This window comes from Triticum dicoccoides, chromosome 5A (assembly GCF_002162155.2).
Source record: "Triticum dicoccoides isolate Atlit2015 ecotype Zavitan chromosome 5A, WEW_v2.0, whole genome shotgun sequence".
Taxonomy (NCBI): domain Eukaryota; kingdom Viridiplantae; phylum Streptophyta; class Magnoliopsida; order Poales; family Poaceae; genus Triticum; species Triticum dicoccoides.
In genome coordinates this window covers 618,921,333-618,929,250 of record NC_041388.1, presented here as the reverse complement: position 1 = coordinate 618,929,250, position 7,918 = coordinate 618,921,333, and positions in this window count along the sequence as shown.

Below are 7,918 nucleotides of genomic sequence, written 5' to 3'. Positions count from 1 at the left end.
TCGAGCACACGTTCAGCTCGATGACGATCCCCGGACTCCGATCCAGCAAAGTGTCGGGGAAGAGTTCCGTCAGCACGACGGCGTGGTGACGATCTTGATGCACTACAGCAGCAGGGCTTCGCCTAAACTCCGCTACAGTATTATCGAGGAATATGGTGGCTGGGGGCACCGCACACGGCTAAGGAATAGATCACGTGGATCAACTTGTGTTTTTTCTGGGGTGCCTCTGCCTCAGTATATAAAGGAGCCAAGGGGGAGGGGGGCGCCGGCCAGGAGGAGGGCGCAGGAGGAGTCCTACTCCTTCCGGGAGTAGGACTCCCCCCCCCAATCCTAGTTGGACTAGGATTCCCCGAGGGGGAAAGAGAGAGAGGGGGGCCGGCCACCTCTCCTAGTCCTAATAGGACTAGGGGAGGGGGGAGGCGCGCGGCCACCTTGGGCTGCCCCTTTCTCCTTTCCACTAAGGGCCATGAAGGCCCATATGGCTCCCGGGGGGTTCCGGTAACCTCCCGGTACTCCGGTAAAATCCCGATTTCACCCGGAACACTTCCGATATCCAAACATAGGCTTCCAATATATCAATCTTTATGTCTCGACCATTTTGAGACTCCTCGTCATGTCCGTGATCACACCCGGGACTCCGAACAACCTTCGGTACATCAAAATGCATAAACTCATAATATAACTGTCATCGTAACCTTAATCGTGCGGACCCTACGGGTTCGAGAACAATGTAGACATGACCGAGACACGTCTCCAGTCAATAACCAATAGCGGGACCTGGATGCCCATATTGGCTCCTACATATTCTACGAAGATCTTTATCGGTCAGACCGCATAACAACATATGTTGTTCCCTTTGTCATCGGTATGTTACTTGCCCGAGATTCGATCGTCGGTATCCAATACCTAGCTCAATCTCGTTACTAGCAAGTCTCTTTACTCGTTCCGTAATACATCATCTCACAACTAACATATTAGTTGTAATGCTTGCAAGGCTTATGTGATGTGCATTACCGAGAGGGCCCAGAGATACCTCTCCGACAATCGGAGTGACAAATCCTAATCTCGAAATACGCCAACCCAACATCTACCATTGGAGACACCTGTAGAGCTCCTTTATAATCACCCATTTACGTTGTGACGTTTGGTAGCACACAAAGTGTTCCTCCGGTAAACGGGAGTTGCATAATCTCATAGTCACAGGAACATGTATAAGTCCTAAAGAAAAGCAATAGCAACATACTAAACGATCGGGTGCTAAGCTAATGGAAGATCATTCAACTAATGATGTGACCTCGTTAATCAAATAACAACACTTCGTTCATGGTCAGGAAACATAACCATCTTTGATTAACGAGCTAGTCAAGTAGAGGCATACTAGTGACACTAAGTTTGTCTATGTATTCACACATGTATTATGTTTCCGGTTAATACAATTCTAGCATGAACAATAAACATTTATCATGATATAAGGAAATAAATAATAACTTTATTATTGCCTCTAGGGCGTATTTCCTTCAGTCTCCCACTTGCACTAGAGTCAATAATCTAGATTACACTGTAATGATTCTAACACCCATGGAGCTTTGGTGCTGATCATGTTTTGCTCGTGGAAGAGGCTTAGTCAATGGGTCTGCAATATTCAGATCCGTATGTATCTTGCAAATCTCTATGTCTCCCACCTGGACTAGATCCCAGATGGAATTGAAGCGTCTCTTGATGTGTTTGGTCCTTTTGTGAAATCTGGATTCCTTTGCCAAGGCAATTGCACCAGTATTGTCACAAAAGATTTTCATTGGACCCCATGCACTAGGTATGACACCTAGATCGGATATGAACTCCTTCATCCAGACTCCTTCGTTCGCTGCTTCCGAAGCAGCTATGTATTCCGCTTCACATGTAGATCCCGCTACGACGCTTTGTTTAGAACTGCACCAACTGACAGCTCCACCGTTTAATGTAAACACGTATCCGGTTTGCGATTTAGAATCGTCCGGATCAGTGTCAAAGCTTGCATCAACGTAACCTTTTACGGTGAGCTCTTTGTCACCTCCATATACGAGAAACATATCCTTAGTCCTTTTCAGGTATTTCAGGATGTTCTTGACCGCTGTCCAGTGATCCACTCCTGGATTACTTTGGTACCTCCCTGCTAAACTTATAGCAAGGCACACATCAGGTCTGGTACACAGCATTGCATACATGATAGAGCCTATGGCTGAAGCATAGGGAACATCTTTCATTTTCTCTCTATCTTCTGCAGTGGTCGGGCATTGAGTCTGACTCAACTTCACACCTTGTAACACAGGCAAGAACCCTTTCTTTGCTTGACCCATTTTGAACGTCTTCAAAATCTTGTCAAGGTATGTGCTTTGTGAAAGTCCAATTAAGCGTCTTGATCTATCTCTATAGATCTTTATGCCTAATATGTAAGCAGCTTCACCGAGGTCTTTCATTGAAAAACTCTTATTCAAGTATCCCTTTATGCTATCCAGAAATTCTATATCATTTCCAATTAGTAATATGTCATCCACATATAATATCAGAAATGCTACAGAGCTCCCACTCACTTTCTTGTAAATACAGGCTTCTCCGAAAGTCTGTATAAAACCAAATGCTTTGATCACACTATCAAAGCGTTTATTCCAACTCTGAGAGGCTTGCACCAGTCCATAAATGGATCGCTGGAGCTTGCACACTTTGTTAGCTCCCTCTGGATCGACAAAACCTTCCGGTTGCATCATATACAACTCTTCTTCCAGAAATCCATTCAGGAATGCAGTTTTGACATCCATCTGCCAAATTTCATAATCATAAAATGCGGCAATCGCTAACATGATTCGGATGGACTTAAGCATCGCTACGGGTGAGAAGGTCTCATCGTAGTCAATCCCTTGAACTTGCCGAAAACCTTTCGCAACAAGTCGAGCTTTGTAGACAGTAACATTACCATCAGCGTCAGTCTTCTTCTTGAAGATCCATTTATTCTCAATTGCTTGCCGATCCTCGGGCAAGTCAACCAAAGTCCATACTTTGTTCTCATACATGGATCCCATCTCAGATTTCATGGCTTCAAGCCACTTTGCGGAATCTGGGCTCACCATCGCTTCTTCATAGTTCGTAGGTGTTGGAAATATGCCCTAGAGGAAATAATAAAAGTATTATTATATTTCAATGTTCATGATAAATGTCTTTTATTCATGCTATAACTGTATTATCCGGAAATCGTAATACACGTGTGAATACTTAGACCACAATATGTCCCTGGTGAGCCTCTAGTTGACTAGCTCGTTGTGATCAATAGATAGTCATGGTTTCCTGACTATGGACATTGGATGTCGTTGATAACGGGATCACATCATTAGGAGAATGATGTGATGGACAAGACCCAATCCTAAGCATAGCATAAAAGATCGTGTAGTTCGTTTTGCTAGAGCTTTGCCAATGTCAAGTATCTCTTCCTTCGACCATGAGATCGTGTAACTCCCGGATATCGTAAGAGTGCCTTGGGTGTATCAAACGTCACAACGTAACTGGGTGACTATAAAGGTGCATTACAGGTATCTCCGAAAGTATCTGTTGGGTTGACACGGATCGAGACTGGGATTTGTCACTCCGTATGACGGAGAGGTATCTCTGGGCCCACCCGGTAATGCATCATCATAATGAGCTCAATGTGACCAAGGTGTTGGACACGGGATCATGCATTACGGTACGAGTAAAGTGACTTGCCGGTAACGAGACTGAACAAGTTATTGGGATACCGACGATCGAGTCTCGGGCAAGTAACGTACCGATTGACAAAGGGAATTGCATACAGGTTTTGATCGAATCCTCGACATCGTGGTTCATCCGATGACAACATCGAGGAGCATGTGGGAGCCATCATGGGTATCCAGATCCCGCTGTTGGTTATTGACCTGAGAGCGTCTAGGTCATGTCTGCATGTCTCCCGAACCCGTAGGGTCTACACACTTAAGGTTCGGTGACGCTAGGGTTATTAGGAAGACTAGTATGTGACTACCGAATGTTGTTCGGAGTCCCGGATGGGATCCTGGACGTCACGAGGAGCTCCGGAAGGGTCCGGAGGTAAAGATTTATATATGGGAAGTTGTCAAATGGACACCGGGAAGTTTCGGGGTCATACCGGTATTGTATCGGGGCCACCGGAAGGGTTCCGGGGGTCCACCGGGAGGGGCCACCCCTCCCGGGGGGCCACATGGGCTGCGTGGGGCAGGGAGCCAGCCCCTGGTGGGATGGCCGCACCCCCTCCCTTGGGCCCTTGCGCCTAGGGTTGAGGGGGGGAACCCTAGAGGGGGCGCCCCCTTGGCTTGGGGGGCAAGCCACCCTCTCCCCCTCTCCCCTTGGCCGCCGCACCCCCCTAGATGGGTTCTAGGGGGCCGGCCCCCTTCTCCCTTCCCCCTATAAATAGAGGGGTGAGGGGAGGGCAGCCAGACCACCCTCCAAGGCGCAGCCCTCCCCTCCCCAACACCTCTCCTCCTCCGTTGTGTGCTTGGCGAAGCCCTGTCGGAGTACTGCCTCTCCACCATCACCACGCCGTCGTGCTGCCGGTGGAGCTGTCTTCCTCAACCTCTCCTTCCCCCTTGCTGGATCAAGAAGGAGGAGACGTCTCCCGTCCCGTACGTGTGTTGAACGCGGAGGTGCTGTCCGTTCAGCACTTGGTCATCGGTGATTCGAATCACGTTCGAGTACGACTCCATCATCACCTTGCAAGCTTCCGCACGCGATCTACAAGTGGTATGTAGATGCAAACTCACTCCCTCGACTCATTGCTTAGATGAACTCATAGATGGATCTTGGTGAAACCGTAGGAAAATTTTTAATTTTCTGCAACGTTCCCCAACAGTAGGTTCATCATGATCTAGTAGCATGACTTCCAGAACAGGATTACCGTACCACTCTGGTGCGGATCTTACTCTGGTTGATCTACGAGGTTCAGTAGTATCTTGATCTGAAGTTTCATGATCATTATCATTAGCTTCCTCACTAACTGGTGTAGGTGTCACTGAAACAATTTTCTGTGACGTACTACTTTCCAGTAAGGGAGCAGGTACAGTTACCTCGTCAAGTTCTACTTTTCTCCCACTCACTTCTTTCGAGAGAAACTCCTTCTCTAGAAAGGATCCATTCTTAGCAACGAATGTCTTGCCCTTCGGATCTGTGATAGAAGGTGTACCCAACAGTCTCCTTTGGGTATCCTATGAAGATACATTTATCCGATTTGGGTTCGAGCTTATCAGGTTGAAGCTTTTTCACATAAGCATCGCAGCCCCAAACTTTAAGAAACGACAACTTTGGTTTCTTGCCAAACCATAGTTCATAAGGCATCGTCTCAACGGATTTTGATGGTGCCCTATTTAACGTGAATGCGGCCGTCTCTAAAGCATAACCCCAAAACGATAGCGGTAAATCTGTAAGAGACATCATAGATCGCACCATATCTAGTAAAGTACGATTACGACGTTCGGACACACCATTACGCTGTGGTGTTCCGGGTGGCGTGAGTTGCGAAACTATTCCACAGTTTTTCAAATGTACACCAAACTCGTAACTCAAATATTCTCCTCCACGATCAGATCGTAGAAACTTTATTTTCTTGTTACGATGATTTTCAACTTCACTCTGAAATTCTTTGAACTTTTCAAATGTTTCAGATTTATGTTTCATTAAGTAGATATACCCATATCTGCTTAAATCATCTGTGAAGGTGAGAAAATAACGATATCCGCTACAAGCCTCAATATTCATCGGACCACATACATCGGTATGTATGATTTCCAACAAATCTGTTGCTCTCTCCATAGTACCGGAGAATGGTGTTTTAGTCATCTTGCCCATGAGGCACGGTTCGCAAGTACCAAGTGATTCATAATCAAGTGGTTCCAAAAGTCCATCAGTATGGAGTTTCTTCATGCGCTTTACACCGATATGACCTAAACGACAGTGCCACAAATAAGTTGCACTTTCATTATCAACTCTGCATCTTTTGGCTTCAACATTATGAATATGTGTATTACTACTATCGATATTCAATAAGAATAGACCACTCTTCAAGGGTGCATGACCATAAAAGATATTACTCATATAAATAGAACAACCATTATTCTCTGATTTAAATGAATAACCGTCTCGCATTAAACAAGATCCAGATATAATGTTCATGCTCAACGCTGGCACCAAATAACAATTATTTAGGTCTAATATTAATCCCGAAGGTAGATGTAGAGGCAGCGTGCCGACCGCGATCACATCGACTTTGGAACCGTTTCCCACGCGCATCGTCACCTCGTCCTTTGCCAGTGTTCGCTTAATCCATAGTCCCTGTTTCGAGTTGCAAATATTAGCAACAGAACCAGTATCAAATACCCAGGTGCTACTGCGAGCTCTAGTAAGGTACACATCAATAACATGTATATCACATATACCTTTGTTCACCTTGCCATCCTTCTTATCCGCCAAATACTTGGGGCAGTTCCGCTTCCAGTGACCAGTCTGCTTGCAGTAGAAGCACTCAGTTTCAGGCTTAGGTCCAGACTTGGGTTTCTTCTCCTGAGCAGCAACTTGCTTGCTGTTCTTCTTGAAGTTCCCCTTCTTCTTCCCTTTGCCCTTTTTCTTGCAACTAGTGGTCTTGTTAACCATCAACACTTGATGCTCCTTTTTGATTTCTACCTCCGCAGCTTTCAGCATTGCGAAGAGCTCGGGAATAGTCTTGTTCATCCCTTGCATATTATAGTTCATCACGAAGCTCTTGTAGCTTGGTGGCAGTTATTGGAGAATTCTGTCAATGACGCAATCATCCGGAAGATTAACTCCCAATTGAATCAAGTGATTATTATACCCAGACATTTTGAGTATATGCTCACTGACAGAACTGTTCTCCTCCATCTTGTAGCTATAGAACTTATTGGAGACTTCATATCTCTCAATCCGGGCATTTGCTTGAAATATTAACTTCAACTCCTGGAACATCTCATATGCTCCATGACGTTCAAAACGTCGTTGAAGTCCCGGTTCTAAGCCATAAAGCATGGCACACTGAACTATCGAGTAGTCATCAGCTTTGCTCTGCCAGACGTTCATAACATCCGGCGTTGCTCCTGCAGCAGGCCTGGCACCCAGCGGTTCTTCCAGGATGTAATTCTTCTGTGCAGCAATGAGGATAATCCTCAAGTTACGGACCCAGTCCGTATAATTGCTACCATCATCTTTCAACTTTGCTTTCTCAAGGAACGCATTAAAATTCAACGGAACAACAGCACGAGCCATCTATCTACAATCAACATAAACAAGCAAGATACTATCAGGTACTAAGTTGATGATAAGTTTAAGTTCAATTAATCAAATTACTTAAGAACTCCCACTTAGATAGACATCCCTCTAATCCTCTAAGTGATCACGTGATCCAAATCAACTAAACCATAACCGATCATCACGTGAGATGGAGTAGTTTTCAATGGTGAACATCGTTATGTTGATCATATCTACTATATGATTCACGCTCGACCTTTCGGTCTCCGTGTTCCGAGGCCATATCTGCATATGCTAGGCTCGTCAAGTTTAACCTGAGTATTCTGCGTGTGCAAAACTGGCTTGCACCCGTTGTAGATGGACGTAGAGCTTATCACACCCGATCATCACGTGGTGTCTGGGCACGACGAACTTTGGCAACGGTGCATACTCAGGGAGAACACTTCTTGATAATTTAGTGAGAGATCATCTTATAATGCTACCGTCAATCAAAGCAAGATAAGATGCATAAAAGGATAAACATCTCATGCAATCAATATAAGTGATATGATATGGCCATCATCATCTTGTGCTTGTGATCTCCATCTCCGAAGCACCGTCATGATCACCATCGTCACCGGCGTGACACCTTGATCTCCATCGTAGCATC